Below are 17,063 nucleotides of genomic sequence, written 5' to 3' on the forward strand. Positions count from 1 at the left end.
ACAATGGGCAACTTCTCTTTGGAGAAGGACTCACTCCGTGCCCATCTGCCCCTGCAAGTGGAGGGGTGTCAGCGTCTCTCGGGACCTCTGTTGTAGAAAATCCTCAGCACCAAATTAGCACAATGCTTCTCATTTGTGTTTGTCAACCATTCGTAGATGACGTCATTCTCCTTGGTTACAAACAAGGTAAGGGAGCCTTTCTTGAAAGTCTTTATTCTGGCATATTGTCTAGCACCTGTTGAATAATGCCAGCTCTCCTGAAAAACCTAATCGTTGTGCTGAGATTATAAAAACAGGACCTTCTATCCTCTTCCTAATTGGCAAAATACCTCAGAACCCAATGACATCTTCAGAAGGAAGATTGCCATCTGTTTTCAGCACACCATGCACCAGTGTGTTTATATTCTGTTTTGCATGTAGGCTTGAATACAGGCACACACAAATGTGCATGAACACACACACACACACACACACACACACACACACACACACACACAGCCTCGAAGGATATTCAGTAAATGCTTCTATGTTATTATCAACTCACCAGTAACACAGTGAATTGAAAAATGCATCTCCAGTACCCTGCACTTGGCCATGGGTCAACCTTCTCAGAAATATGATTAAGTATCTCTCACAGATGTTCCATAATCTCGTGAGCACCGTGGAGTTCCTTCCCTCAAGGAAATTAGCATCCAGCCATGGAAAGGAACCAAACCAAGCTAAGAAGCAATTGAAGTGTAGGGAATATAATAAATGCAGAGGCTGGCAGAGGAGCAAGAGATGGGATTGAGCCCAGGCATGCACCTGGGAGACATCCACCACATGACAAGGTGTTTTCATTCTACCTACCAAAGATAAACCAGTGTTGATATGTGAGCAGAAGATAAGTCACAGTGTTTTGAAGTTGACCTTGTACATTAATGTCATTTTTATCTCAGCCCTTTGGGAATAATTTTATTCACCGTGTTAACCTTATGGCTGGTGCTGTTGGTCCAGTCATATCCCTTTCTCCTTCCTGCTCTCTGTGGGAGAACCTCTACTTCCTAGAGATGTGCCAGCAAGGGAGGGGGTGTTGGGCTCCCTGCTAAAGGGGGAAAAGAGGTTGTCTTCATTCTCTGCTCTCTGGCCTGACCCTTGCCCCACTCCAGCTTGATAGTTACAGGTCTTTTTGACATGTCTCCTTGCTTTTCTTTTTCATTTTTATTCACATATATTCATTGTACAGGAGGTACTCAATGTGCCACTTCCAAATAGCCTTACATTTTAGATTTGTTAGATTATACTCACCCATCTTCTCCCCTCCCCACCCCTCTTAAAGCAACTCAAAGAGGCATCATCCTTCTATTTCCTGTATGTATATGAAACCCATTAACCATATTCTCTCATCTTCATCTCCTCCATTCTCTCTCCCTCTCCCACAACTAACCCCTACATATTGTACCTATTTTATAGTCCTGTCTTTTATTTTTAATTCCAAAGTCAATATTAAAAAGGGTTTCTTGATGTATCCCACGTGTGATATACTTTACTTTGGTCATTTCAACCTCTTCCATTACTCTCCCTTACCCCTTTCCTCCCACTCCCCACTATTCAACAGCTTTCAGTATGAATTATTATATCCTCTATCTGCACTGATATAATGCATTTTGATATTGTTGAGTCCTTGTCTTACCAGTTTAATGATCTTCTAGACAATGGTTACTTTTATTAAATGCTCTGATCTTCTTTTAAGACATTCATGCATTTCATGGGTATTTATTGGACTCTGTCCTGGGTGACAACTAGGTCTTTATCATATTCTTTTCTAAGTTATTAAAATAGGTTGCTCTCCCATGAGGCTCTTCATTAACACTGGGAGTAATCCTTCTTGATTTTCCATCTGCTTTTAAGGCTTTCCTTCTTTTCTGGATCCATTAATTAATTGATCCACTAAACCCTAGAGAGCACACCTTGCTGGTACAGAGGGACCCTGGTGAATGAAATAGATGAGATCACTGCTGTGGCCCAGTTTGTTTTCTAGCTGAGTACAGTTGACCTTGAATGTTTGCTCCAGAGCTCCTTGGGATGAGGTCCCATTTCCTAGTTTCCTGGAAATGGATGGTGTCATTGCTTCCTTAACAGAACTTTCTATAACTGGAACCAAAACATTACCTCATTTGTCCTTCAGACATTGCCCTTAGGTGGTGGGAGGATAATAGAAAAAATTGATGCAGTTCTACTAGATGTTTCTAATGGGAAGAACACAGATCCATCTGTAGGGTCCCACATCAGCTCACAGGTTATGTTCCAGAGAAAGATGAAACTCTGGTATGCCTTCTTCGAAGACTGTCACTTTGTCCCTCTGATATTGCCTAGGAAAAGCCAGAGAAGTATACCCCAACTCCAACCAGTGATGGAATCAGGACATGTGGTTGACACCACCACTAAAGACCAGGAGTAAGTTATTCCACCCTCTTCAGTCTCAGTTTGCTGAGACTTAGAATGGTGATAAGAACCCATCTCAGAAGAATGGTATCTAAGACCTAAGCTAGTAACTGGCACATAGGAAATGCATACTCACTTACATAAGAAGAGGAGAGAGGATGCCCCGATGGTGGATGCATTTGCCAGCATGGCTGTACACGGAACTCCTCCATTTTTAGCTCTTATACTTCTTTTCATTTTTATCACCAGCACTTGTCTCCTGTGTGGGACTCACCTCCTCTAGGGGGGCAGGTGCCCCCTGATGGGTCACCTGTAGAAATGGATCTCAGAGCCTTCTTTCTTGGTCTTGCTGGTTCTGGATGAAATCCAAGTGCTAACTGGGGTTATGTCTGTTTTATATCAATCCTGTGTTACAACTTGAACACTGCCATCTTATGCAGCCACTTAAACAATGAGCAGGCCTAAATGTGCCATTATAAAAGACAATAAATATGAAATCAGCTGAGCTGTTAATGTGGGTGTGGGTAAGTGGAGAAACTTGGGGAGATACAGAGCAATGTGTATGCTGTAATAATGTCACTGCATCTGGACGCATTGAGATCTGAAAAGACATACAAAGAACTGTTAACACAGTGATTATTCAGGGAAAGATGCTAGGAGCTCATGGTGGGAAGACCTGAATAATTTGTTATATGCCATTTGGCATGCACTGATTTCTTTGCCCTGGGCATTCATCACTTCCAAAAAAAGTAATGTTAAAGTGAATTTTACCCATCGAGTCCCACACTAGTCTGTGTAGTTATCTATGAATAGTCTTTTGGAATCTCTCCTCCACTTGTCTGGACTTAAGTGGAAAAGGACATTGCAGAAGCTCAGGGATTCCTAACACTTTTGTCTTCATAACAGTTGCCATTTGCTACATGACAAATGCTTTCAACAGCTTGTGGCTTAAGACAAAAGCCATCCACTAGCTCATGTTTTTCTGGCTAGGCAGTTCCCTTGCTGGATCCACCCAGGCTCATTCATACCCCTGGACAGAGCTGGATGGTGTTGAATGGCTTCACTCATGTAAATGGAGATGGGCTGGGGTACCTTGGTTTCCTCTGTGTGGCATCTTCAGCAGGCTGGCTGAGACTCAGAGTTCAAGTGCAGCCACAGCAATTCCTAGCTCATGAATACTTTCTAGCCTCTGCCTACATCACATTTGCTAATGCCTGGTTAGCCACAGCAAGTCACACAGCCAATAAAGAGCAAGGAAGATGCTGTAGAACCACCTTGAAAAGATTCACGAGGCAGGGAAGTGATAAAGGCCACCCATCCCAGTCCTCTGAAACAAACCCCACACTGAAGATGATAGCCAGTGTGGAGGATTTCCTTTGAGCAACATCTTTCTTACATCATCCAAGACTGTGTGTCATCCCTCCCTTCATAACACTTCATACCTAACTATCTTCCTTATCATTCTCTGTTAAACACTGGTGCTAATATTTTTGCTTTGTTTTCTTCCTTTGGAGAAATGGCAGCCCAGAGGTAAGGTGGTCATATGTCTGTAGTGACACCACCATGTATCCCCAAGGTAAGACCCCACATGTCTCCAGGGAGCACTGCAAGCTTGCAGGACAGAGCCAGCACCCATGGTGTCTGACAAGTGTGTCTGATTCAGAGCAACCTCTCAGCCCTCCTGCTGGGAATCTATTTGCTTCAGATCAAGGGCACCACTGCATAGACTCCAACTTTACATTTCCTGCCCTTAAACATGAGCCAGTCCGTTTCAAAGATCATTTGGAATCTAATGCATTTGCCTTTCTGATTCTGCAGGTACTAGATTTATGCGTCTGTCGGCATGGGGATGGATGCAGATTATGGGGGCTGTGATAGAATAAGAGATGCTCTTTTAAATGAGAAGCTAAATGGCACTCAATTAAAGTGCAGAGAGTTCAGAATACAGGCAGATAAAACCATTTTTCAAATATACTGCATCCTGCATCCTGTCTGACACCTCAGGTCAGGGGATAGATGGGCAAATGTGAGTATGCACTCTCCCATAGCCATCTTGGTTTTTTGAAAACTCATGGAAATGCATTTAATTGCATACTTGCAAACTTTATTCTCCAAAAACAGGATAAAGTGTGTCAAATTAGTGATTCTATTTTTAAAAAAAATGAAGTTCATTTTTTTGGTTGTTTTTCTCTTTGCCAGATTTGGGGATTCTGCCCTGGTTGTGGTTTCTTGCTCAGTGGATGGATCTGAAGAGTTCCTTGAAGCTGTTGATTGTCAATCACTTTTACATGGTTGTCACTTTCAGTATGTCACAATCAGTGGCAGAAATGTAAAGCTTGTAGACTCTCTTTCTCACTCTGACATTCATAACTCAATCGAGCTTTGTTTATAAAAGAAGTCTAAAACTACACATATTCATGATTAGTAAAAAATGGCTTTTGGGGAAGAACCTTTTATATAACTAACAAGAAGAGCAGTACTTGGAAACAAAATGTCCCTATTATATCCTGGAGGAATAGGAGTTTTAAAAATCCCAGATAAAACTGGGATTTTTAGAACCTATTAGGTACTCCCTGATGCATTTTTAAAATCATAGTCATTTTCCCCACCTGTCCTCAGCCATGCAGAGACTAGGGAGTGTTGGAGTATATCTGGAGGAAGGTGAGAGGATGCCAAATTGATATAATGTTCACTCAAGCCTTAAAAACTCTTCCCATTTAAGGGCACAGAGGGAACACTTCTGTATGAAATGTGCAGAGGAAAAAGTGCAGGGTTCTGTGCTACAGACTGGAAACTCAGAGCTTAAGAGAAGGCTCACATACAAGGGCATGAGTGTTTCTGGGGAATGCTTGCCCTTGTAACTTATTCATTTCTTCCAAATGTATTGAGGTCCTACTAAGCATTAGGGATTGTTTTGCTGCCAGTGTTAAATTGGGGAAAAATTATAAGAGTCTTTGTATCTAGGAACATACATTTGAGTGTGAAGATAGGTTAGATGAAAAAAAAATCACACAATCACTACAGCAAATCTGGATATTCATCACTCAGTATCTACAGGGATTGATTCCAGGGCCTGGTGGATACCCAAATCCAAGGCTGCTCAAGTGCCTTATCTGTCATGGTGTGGTATTTGTACATCACCTACACTCATCCTCTTGTATACTTCAAATCATCACGCGAAGACTTATAATATAATGTAAATGGTATGGAAATAGCTGTTAGACCGTGTTCTGTAGGGAATAATGACAAGAAAAAAGTCTACCTGTTCAGCAGAGATGCAAATTTGTTCCCAATATTTTCTATCCACAGTTGGCTGAATCTATGATGCAGGACTTGAGAATACAGCATAATGACCCGGTGAGACAAGAAAAAAGGCTCTGGTTCCAAGAAAGCAGTTAGCTAAAGAGCTGGCCTGAATTTGAACAGCTTAGGTTGTGCCCCACTGAAAGAAAGTGATCCAAAGCTGAGGGTGGAAGGAATGTTGGGAGTTATCCTGTGGTGGATTGGTGGTGGTAGAGGAGTCTTCCAGACATCAGGAGGTGAGGAGGAGGGGATCTTGGGGAGAGGAAGATGAGGATGCCTAGCGGAGGAGAAAGAATGGAGGGAGGAGCATGTGTGAAAACAACTAGCTGCAAGGAGGGGAGGCTGGAAGGGAGAATCGAGTCTTCAGACCTAAATACCTGCAGGCTTGCAGGCCAGAGCTTGGGTAAAGCCAGTGCCAGTGTGAGTTGACCAGGGTTGAGAGAACACAGAGAGGATGCCACCGGTGAAGACAGTGAGAAGGAAGACGGTGAATCAAGATTTCAGCACTGTGAACACAGATGGACCAGGTTCACAGGATGCTGTTATACACTTTGACACCTCAGCCCTAGAGTAGAGTCTACACTGCACCTCGCCATAGTGTCTACCACTCTAAGTAATGACAGATGACATGGGATTAAGATAGCAACAGCAGCAGCTAACAATTATGGAGGGGTTATGAGGTGCCAGACTCTGAGCTCCTTGTCTTGCAGCTCTCCTGCCAGTCTGTTCCCTTTCCTTCACTTGACCTCACTCATCTGTCAGGTTGTCATTCAGACCCTGCCTCCAAGGCCCCCCGGATCTCCACTTCTCAGTGTTTCCATGGCTACACCCTGGGTCCAAGTTACCTCTGCACCTCCCTATTTGGACTCTCCAGGGTCTGCCTTTGCTTTCTTCCCACCCATTAACTACATGGAAAACATTAATCAGTTGCACATGTGCCTTTACAGCTGGACTAGTCACAAGGAAGAGATGGAAGTAACCCAACTTGGGTGGATGAACAAAATGTGGTCTCTTCATGCAGCAGAATATTACTCAGCCTTCAAAAGGAAAGAAATTCTGGCTCATGCTCCAATATGGATGAACTTGGAGAAACTATGCTGAATGAAACAAGACAATCACAAAAAGACAAATACTGTAGGCATCCACTTATATGAGGTGATAAAGTAGCCATGGTCATAAAGACAGAAAGTACAGTGATACCAGGGCCTTAGAGGAGAGTTAGAGGGAGTTTGTGTGTGTGTGTGTGTGTGTGTGTGTGTTTCTGTAGTACTGGGGATTGAACCCAGAGCTTTGCACTTGGAAAACAGGCACTCAACTGCCTGGACCACACTTCCAGTCCAATTTCTCTGGTTATTATTTTTTTTCTTGGAGATGGGATCTTGCAAGTTATTTGCTTAGGCTGGTCTCAAACTGTGATCCTCCCTCTCTCAACCTCCCAAGTAGCTAGGATTACAGGCTGAGCCACTGGCACCCAGCTGGGAGCTAACTTTTTATGAGTACAGAGTTTCAGGTTTGCAAGATGAAAGAGATTCTTAAGATCAGGTGTATGATGATGTGAAAAAACATGAACACTATTTAATCTACCTAGAAACAAGATCATAAATTTTATATTATGTGCTTTTAATACAATGCTATATCTTCAAAAACAACAAAAAATAAATTCAGTTAATCTCCAACTTAAAATGATCCAACAGTGTCCAATTATGCTTAGACAAAAAAAATAGAAAGAGGAAAAAGAAAAGATTGCCATGTGTAAGGTCCCACAACATCTGGGCTCTGTCTGCTTCAAAGACTTTTATTTCCTAGTCCTTTGTTTTTCCTTCACTCTTCCCTAACCTTTATCTTTCTCCTGCTCATGTTAAAACTTGCCAAGGTCATTACAACCCTTTACATCACAATTTCTTTGTCTTAGAACACTCTACCCCTACATTTACAGAAAGAATTATCTGCAGTACTTAGGAGTGAAGATTAAACTCAAAGACATTTGTCATTTATAATAATAAGTCAATAATAAAGATGCTTAATGATGTTAACTCTGTCTGAGTCCTGGTTTCTCAGAAGTAAATTGAGTTTCCATTTTATAACATTTTATTTTTGTGGTCTTTAAGATTGTACTTCAAAATGTACAATGTGCCATCCTGTTTGATGGAATTTTAAAATCTGCCACTGATTTTGGGAATACTGATATAATTTCAAGGAAGTGACAAAGATTCTCTTCTGTTTTGTTTTAAGCTTCCCATGAGCTTTTTTTGCAGAAAAGATATTTCACCTAAATTGTGTTTCCAGTAAAGGCTTTAAAGAGGTCTGACCAAGAGATTTAAAATTCAGTAGGTTGATGGCATGGCTCAAGTGGTAGAGCACCTGCCTAGTAAGCCTGAGGCACTGAGTTCAAACCCCAGTACTGCCAAAAAAGAAAAAAAAGGAAGGAAGGAAGGAAAGAAAGAAGTCACATAAGGCAAATATGCAGTCAGATGCTCTACCCCTGAGCTACACCCACAACATCAGGCAAATATGAATCAAGAGAAACCTAATATCTATGTCAGTATGTGACAAAACACATCTAGGTTGGACATGGTGATGCACACCTATAATCCCATCTACTCAAGGGGTGGAGTTTGGGATGATTGTAGTCCAGGCTGGCCTGGGAAAAACACATGAGACCCTATCCTAAAAACAGTAAAACAGAAAGGACTGGAGGCATAACACAAATGGTAGAGTTACTGCCTGGCAAGCTTGAAGGTCAGAGTTCAAAACCCAATAATGCGCAAAAACCAAATAAATAAAAATAAATTAAAAAAAATTAGGAAGAGTCAGATTTGCAATAAGGACTATCTCTGATAATGGACTTGAATTCTGTAAGTAATGGGGGTTCTTACTCAAAGGCACGTGGGAGGTTGGTGACTTCATACCCTTGGCCACCTCCAATTCAAGACCTGAATGGTGCTTGCTCCCATGATGGGGATGCACGCTCACAAAAGTCATTCAGATGGTGCCTGCGGTTTCCTATGGGTGTGGAAAGTTACTGGAAGCTGCTGATACTAGCTTCCTCCTTCCTGGGCTCTTTGATCAGAGTCAGTGGAGAAAGAGAAGAAAAGTGGGTACATGCACACTCTTTCTCATTATGGATTTATTTTTTTATTAACCCCTTTGTCTCAAAGAACCAGCACTGAATAACCTTAGCAGAGCATTCCTGGCTCTGCCAGCATGTCTGAAAGCCTGCTTTCACTCACCTCCAGTTGAAGTGTTTTTGAGACTTGAACTGCTTTTCTTCATGGAAGGTCACATGCAGCACCACAGCAGTCAGCAACTCCCAGTTTCTCCTGCAATTCTGTCTGCCCTCTTTCTCCATGCTGAGTCTCTGACCCAGCTCCATACCTTGGCTAGGAAACATGTGCTTTTGGTCACAGAGGGGACCAGGAGAGCAATAGCAGGCCTGGATGACAACACAATATCATCATTCATTTGGTCACTGAGTCCTAAGAAACTGGCATCAATTGCAGACCTTGGGATGGAGAATCCAGTAGAATGAGAGACAGGGAGGCCTCTGGAGACTCCATCCCAAATGAATTTTATTGCTCACCCTCCCACAAACACAGCTGGATACTCTGCTGGGCAATAAAGTAAAAAAGTTGGAGAGACGCCAAGTTGGAGCACAGAGAAATCTCTGCCTCACTGTCCAAGACCATTATAAAAAGACAACAATTCATTGCCAGTACCTGGCAAGGATGCTGAAGGTTTCGGTCATGTGTTAAGTAGCAACTGCACCCTTGAAAAGCTTTCTGTGTGCAGAAAAAAAAACAAAACAAAGCACATCAAGACCTGCCCTCTTTCATGCTGACTGGTGGTCGACTGAGCATAATTTTAGGCATGAGATGGGGAGTGGGTCTCAGCTGTGATATGTGCTTCTCTTCTCTTCCCCGTAACATCTAGTGCTGTGACAAAGCTGTTAAATGATGGAGACAGAGATATAGGTTTAAAAGCACCATTTAGGTTAAACGCACCTGAGATGCTTGAGGTAAAGTGAATCAGAATGGCTTTTCCACCTGCGAGTGAGAATAGACGAAGCCCAGTAGTCCTGCTGACGTTATAATGGATTGGTCGAAAAGCCCATGGAAGATCCACAAAAAGAAAGACAGATGGATTGCTGCCAGCAATTTGGGGTTCACAGCAAGTAGAGAGAAACCACTTTGGCTTAGCATACACAGATTCCCCAAAATTTATACTCTGCTTCTTGTTCATTTCTCACTTTCTGGCATATGGCTGACATGTGTCCTCTTGGTAGATGACATCATATGCAAAACAAAAACCTGGGAATTTTCCTACTGTTTTCCTAGGCACTGAGCTGTCCTGGGGGAATTTTAAAACATGTGTTCTTGGAATCAAAATTAGTTTTTATGTCTGCAGAGGCAAGGAGCCCATGGATACTACCAACTGGCATTGCTATGAATAATTATTGTCAAATTGTGTCTGTTGTGAATTGTCCTTATAGATAATTTCCCTGGTTCAAACTGAGTGCCAAAGAGGAAATTTTTAATATTTTCTACCTCCCTGGTGAAGAAAGAAACCTTCTGGTTATTAAAGGTGATGGCATTAGTAATTTGCAGATGTGGTTATTAATTTGCCTTAGTGACAGGACTGTAGGACATTGTGACAGTCACAGAGTTTTTGATAAGGCATTGTCTAGAAGAGATGATTTAAGTTCTAGCAGAGGATTTCTTCCTTAAAGAAGAATCTAGACTTCAAATCAAAGTCCCTCCCCCCTTTTTTTGTTATGCTGGGTGGGGGTACATTGTGGCATTTACAAAAGTTCTTGCATTGTATCAACTATCTCATACTTGGATTCACCCTCTCCACTACTCTCTTTTATCCCCTCCTTCCCTGATTCCTGGGACAGTTTCAACAGGTATCATTTTTGCATTTACATACACATATATTCATTATTTGCACTGCATTTGTCCTCCTACCCTCTTTCTGCACTATCTCCCCACTCCCAGTAGGGCCAACCCTTCTCCTGGGCAGGACCTGTTCAGCCCTCCTGTTCTCTGATTTTGTAGAAGAAAAAAGATAAAAGATAAAAAGAAAAAATGACATTTTAACCAGTTTGAGATAAAGATAGCTACACAGGGAGTTTCCTTGTGATGTTTCCACGCATACATGTATTACAACCCCAATTGGTTCATCTCCTCTAATCCTCTTCACTCCTCCCTAGTCTCCTTCCCATGGTGGCCCTGGCCAGTTTAAAATTTCTCTATTCATTCCTATACAGAGGGCACAACAAGCACATTCAAGTTTTTGGTTTCCTTCCCTTGCCCTATCCCTGCCGTGTGTGATCTTGCCTTACTGTGACTGCACCCCATAATATTACTGCATTTGTTTTAGGGTCTACAATCCACACATGAAGGAGAACATGCAGCTATCAAAGCTTTCTTGCACTGAAAATACCTCATTTCTGTAGTAAACCACAGAGGCTGACCAAGCTCATTATTGAGGAGTGCATAGGGCTATAATACTATGGCATAATGTTCAAATTTTGCCAAGACTTAGCCTCACTAGGAAAAGAGGAAAGACAGGCTCACATACATATTTCTTCAGCAAAATTATACATTATCATATTTTTTAAAAGAAACCTCACTCTTAGGCACTCAATCCTTGGATGGGGCAGAAGATAGTGTATAGTCAAACCTCGGACATGTTTTTTTTAGGGGCCACCAAGGTGAAAGTTGAGCATGGGAAATATTTAGAGTCTAGCTAAACAATTCCAGTGGGGCATCCTTCAGACCAAGATTAGATGTTTTGAGAAATCTCACACAAACTCTATTTTAGCCTTCTGCCTCCAATGCATGCCCATGAGTGGTCTCAATGGATGGATTCACCCCTTCCTGGAGTTCTCTTAAGAATATAGGAATGTTTTTGAGGTCTTTCACTTCGTGTACAGTACCAAAGAGCAAAAAGGAGGCTTATTGTCTTGATCTTAGTTTGAAGGACTCTAGCTGTAGAGAATGTTAACTCTTAGTTGGCTTTGCCCCTTGTCCGTGCTTCCATTGCTTACAATGGAAGAGAAGATTCTGGATTGTGTTGTACTTTGGAGGAAAGGGGCACAGAGATTGTGTGAGCAATTCCTACCTCTCACCCTCATCCTGTCCCCATTTTAGGAATACAACATATCATCAGTCAACATCATATGGTGCAGAAGAGTCTGATTCACTAAGCTGGCTTTGAATCCTGGCTCTATCAACCTTTCTTACCTATGAAATCTTGGGCAACCCTCGAGACCTCAGCCACCTCATCTGTAAGCCAATGAGAGTCATAGGTCCTGGCACATTGGTTTTTACCTGAGATTAACTGAGCTTGCAAAAGTCTGGCACTTGCTCAGTGGTCACCACATGGAAAGTGTCCAGTGAGTAGCAGCTGTTGTTTGTAGTTAGGACTGAGTTGTGATTCTCTTAGCTCTACCTACTCTGGGCACATCTTTGTGCTCAGGTAGCATCCCACAAGGCTCAAAATTGCACACCACACTTTTCAGGGGAAGAGGGCATATTTGTCTTATCAGTCTGGGTAACTTTGGAGACCATGACACCACCATCTTTGATTTCATGGCCACCAGAGAACAGAGCAGTGGAAGCAAGACATGGGATGGTCTTACTGGTTTAGTCTAGGCTCCATTATCCAATGCTGCCTCTTGAGGTAGAGTCAGGATCAATGAGATCCCATAATGGAGACCAGGCTGGTGTGAGAGATGGAAATGGAGAAAATAAAGATGGAGGATCCCAGGACCTACACCTACTGTGCTCTGCAAATTGCTTATGTCTATCTCATGGGAAGTCAGTACCTCCAGGCATAGACCATGTTGGTCCGTAATCCCACAGTGAATGATCTGGAATGATCCACATAGTGAAAACCATAATCCTGCATCCTTTGAGGATGCTGTTTGCTTAGGAAGGTGTTTAGGGGTGCTGTTCATATCTTCTTCCCTCCTTTCTCCTCTCCCCTTTCCTCCCCTCCCCTCTCCTTTCCTCTCCTGCCTTCCCTTCCCCTGCCTGTCTCTATCTCAATCTCTTTGTCTCTCATTCTCCAACTCCTCTTACCATATGCATCTAAACGTGGCCTCCTGACAGTCTCTGTAGTATGGTGTGGGGGATTGACAGCTCCGCTCTTTCATAGTGTGGATGGGCAGTCAATTTCCCACTCGTATTTATCTCCCTCTCCCGTCAACTGCCAGGTTTAGTCCCCTACTGAGATCATACTTCCTTAACTAAATGTTTCATTTGAAAGCAGCCCTCCAGTCACAGTCTTTCCTTTTTGTCCCCATGTGTTTATGAATGCACTGTAGCAGGTGGTGCTCTGGATGTGTTCTCAGTGCCCTCACCTTACCATGTCCCACCTTCTCTACCACTGTGTCTAATCTATCCCCGGGGTCTTGCTGAAGGATTCCCCTCCTCTGTAGTCCTGTAGTCCCTAATGATAATTTAAGGGAGGAGGAAAGGAGGACAAGGAGAAGACTAAGGATGATGATGACAACACAGTAGTAAGAGGAGGACATGATTGGCATAAGCTTCAGTGGTTTGTGAAGAAAGAGAGAGAAGGGGGGGGAATGAAGGAATGAAGGAAAAGGAAAAAGAGGAAGGGAGGATTGAAGAAGCAGACACGTGCATACAGTAGTGGCTTACTGTGCGGTGGGTGCCATGGTCAAAACTTTACATTGCTTTCTCTTATGACCCTCACTTTGATTGTGCGAGCTCAGTGGATGAATTCTCCCCATGCTTTAGACAAGGATGCAGAGGCATAAGATTCAGCAGGAGCTTTCATTCCTGGCCATCCTGTTGTACACTCAGCTATAGGGTTTGTGTTCTTCAGTCACAGTCTTAGGGCCCCTCTTACACAGCCACAGCTGAACATGACACCAGAACCAAAAGGAGGGAATGGGCTCAGCCTCCTCTGCTCCTGAGCCTCTTTCTTTCATCTAAGACAGAGACTAACAGGCTGCCTGCCTCCTTGCAGTCATCCTTAAATGGCTACCTACACTGTTCATATGTACACTCTTGAGACCAGCCATTGAACCTCTGCTGAGAAAGGATGAATCTCTCCCAAAGCAGTCATTTCACTGATGAAACCCTTCAGTTGTTCTCTGTACCTCCAGGACTGACACCATGTGACCTTAAGGGACCTGCATTCTTTATTTCCCACCATCCCTGCATGCCTTCACCCTGTCCCACACTCCCACTCTATGGACTATTGCTAATCTCTCACACGGCACCTACTGTTTCCCTTACCTGAAACACCTCTTCCATCCACTCAAAGGCCCCCCACCCACCCTACACCCTACCTGGCCAGAGTCCACTGGGTGCTTTAATTCCTCACTCATGTGTGAGCCTCGAAAGTGCTCCTTGCTTCTCCCAGAGGGAATGACAGTGAAGTCTGAATTACCTTCCCAAACTCTGATTTTCAGACTTCCTGGCTTTAAATTTCAGCTCTCCCTTGAAGTCAGTGTGTGACTTTAGACAACCTTCTTCAACTTCAGTTTCTTCATCTGAAAAATAGACATAAGCCTCAAACCTTGGGTCAGACAGTTATGAGATTAATAAATTGCTAAGTGTATGTCATTTAGTGATCAACCAAAGATTTGACTGCTGTTCTGCTATCACGATTATTTTATGTTTATGTGTTTAAAGTGTCCCTGGTTGCAGAGGAAAAACACCTCCAGTCTACACTTTATTTATTTTATCAGCCCTGAATTGTGCATGTATACAGAGGCAGTTTATAATTAAAACATAGCTTTTGGTGGGGCACAGTGGCTCACACCTGTAATCCCAGCTACTTGGGAGGCAAAAATTAGACGGATCATGTTTCTAGACAAGCCTGGGCAAAACATTCAGGAGAACCCATCTCAACCAATAAAAGTTTGGTGTGGTGGTGCCTGCCAGTCACCCAGCTACACAGGAAGCGTAACTAGGAGGATCATGGCGTAGGGTGGTTGGGGCAAAATGCAAGACCCTATTGAAAAAATAACTAGAGCAAAAAGGGCTGGGTGCATGGCTCAAGTGGCAGAGCACCTGCCTAGCCAGGGTAAGGCCCTGAATTCAAACAGTACCAAAAAGAAAAATAAAAGCCAAAAGCAAAGCAACCCAACTTTTTTATGGGGGTTGAAAAAGGCTTTCTTACCAAAGGTGGCACCATGAGGAAATGTGCTATAAGGATTTCAGTGACTTGCCACCAAGCTTTTGTAGCTCCATTTGGGAATACAATGATTTCTTTTCTCCATTTTCATCGTGGATCTAGATAACATGGTCAAAATGTAGGTAGGAGTATCCCTAATTCCATCAGTGGAGAACTTCACTGTGGCAGGTCTCACCCAGGAATGGAGGACAGGCAGACCATGGGTTCTGGTGGGATGTGGTGTTTGAGAAAGAACCCCACTCTTGGCACATCGAGTTCTTCTAGGAAAATGACCTTCTTTCCCCAAGAAACTCACTCTGGACTGAAAGGTGGAGTACCAGACTATATTTGAGTCCATGAGCACAATCTTCTGCCATTGTAGACACCAACGTTATAAACTGTACTTTTTGGTGGTACTAAGATTTGAACTCAGGACTGCACGCTTACTAGGCAGGTGTTCTACCACTTGAGCCATACCCCAGCCCCTTTTGCTTCAGTTATTTTTATAATAGGGTCTCATGCTTTAGCCCAGGCTGACCTGAGACCTTGATCCTCCTACCTATTCCTTCTGGGTATCTAGGATAACAGGCATGTACCACCATGCCCAGCTTGCTTATTGAGATGAGGAATTTTCCTTTTTCCCTCTTTTTTCAAATAGAGACATGACAGAGATGTGTCCAAGTCTATGCCATAGGGAAATTGTCTTGCTGTGGACCAGTTGTTACCAAGAAGCTTCCCACAAAGGCTGGTTCCTAACTGAAGTCCTTGGCTGGTTTCTGACACCCACTTGCTGGAAGGGCGTGATGATGTATGGTCTTCCCCAGCTCTGGGCCTTGCATTCTGACATTGCCCACAGTTCTGCATATTCAGTTTGCTGTGATCCAGAAATAACTGCTCCCCTTTCACCTTCAGTACTCAAGGTTGCATCCTGACCCCAATACATCCGTGTTTAGAGCAAAACTGGAGGGTCTTCAATTAATCTTATGCATGACAGCTAATTACTCCCGGAAGCCTCCTTTTCTCCTTTGCAGCTGGACAAAGAATGGAGAGGCCTCATTTCGGATGCTAGCAACTTCCATCTCCCAACTGGCTTCTTCCTGGCAGCCTTTGCTCTTCACCTACATTGCGTAAGTAGATGGGGATCCAAGGATTTATGCTCCAGGAGAATTCAGAAGTGCTCTGTGTGCCAGAGACGGCTTAGCCTGGGTGTTTAAGACCTGTGGCTTCTAAAATTCTCCACATGGGTTCTGTCACTAAAATAAGATGGCTGCTTCTTTTCCCTCATCCTTGATTACAAAGCCCATCACAAAGCCTGTCTTTGCTTCGTATTGTTCTCATTATGGATTTCATTTTAAAATGCCCCTCTCTCATCATTTGCCATATCCCTCAGTCTCAAGAATTTTCCAAGGAGTTAAATTTCAGCTTTTCTTCATTGGTGATGACTTCATTTTCCACTTCTTAGATGTTCACAGCTGTAGGTTTTAGGAGAAGTCCATTTCCTATGGGGTCTTGGCCCTGATTCTGGTGATGGTGGTGATGAGGAGGGTGATGATGCTGACCAGTTTGCATCTGGGGTAAATGAGACAAGATATTCTTGATGCCCTGTAATGGATGGGCATATGGATCTGTTTGTGAGGAAGTCCAAGTGGCTGAGACTGGGACTCGATGTGCTTATGCATTCAGGTGAGGGTTTTCTCATCCAAACATCAGGCGCCATTTCAGAAGGAAATAGTAGCTGGACATGGTTGCACTTGCCTGACATTCCAGCTGTGTGGGAGGCTTGGGGGGAAGGACTGTGGTCTGAGACTGGCCCTGGCAAAAATGTGAGACCCTATCTGAAAAAATAAAAAGCAAAAAAGGGTTGGGGTGCGGTTTAGTGGTAGAGCACCTGCCTAGCAAGCCCTGAGTTCAAATTCAGTACAAAAATTGAAATAAAAAAGGACACAGTAGTTAGCAAGGTTTTAATATCAGTTAGGATAATTGAAGATGCACTCTGCAGTTGAAGAGTCAAAGGGAAATGGACATCACCATGGGTCAGTGTCAAGGCTGACCGGGTGTCAATGTCCTCACACTGTGCACCGCAGCAGACAAAGTGAATCACTCCTGTACCAGGTGATGGTTCTGTGTTATGTTAATGATGGTTTCCGCATTACAGATTAGCACATATACAGAGTAAGTAATTT

General features: G+C 43.2%; 1 protein-coding gene across 16 annotated transcripts in view; it reads left to right on the forward strand.

Annotated features, from left to right (window-relative positions):
• Rbfox1 (RNA binding fox-1 homolog 1) overlaps positions 1 to 17,063 on the forward strand; it is a 1,956,039-nt gene that overhangs the window by 947,488 nt on the left and 991,488 nt on the right. Inside the window, exon 1 of one of the 16 annotated variants that reach the window (XM_074060414.1) lies at positions 15,924 to 16,007. The exons of the other annotated variants lie outside the window; for them this stretch is intronic. The gene's annotated coding sequence lies outside the window, so the exon portion shown is untranslated. Of the gene's footprint in view, positions 1 to 15,923; positions 16,008 to 17,063 lie in introns of those variants that run through there. 16 annotated transcript variants of the gene reach the window in all.

This window comes from Castor canadensis, chromosome 17 (genome assembly GCF_047511655.1).
Source record: "Castor canadensis chromosome 17, mCasCan1.hap1v2, whole genome shotgun sequence".
Taxonomy (NCBI): domain Eukaryota; kingdom Metazoa; phylum Chordata; class Mammalia; order Rodentia; family Castoridae; genus Castor; species Castor canadensis.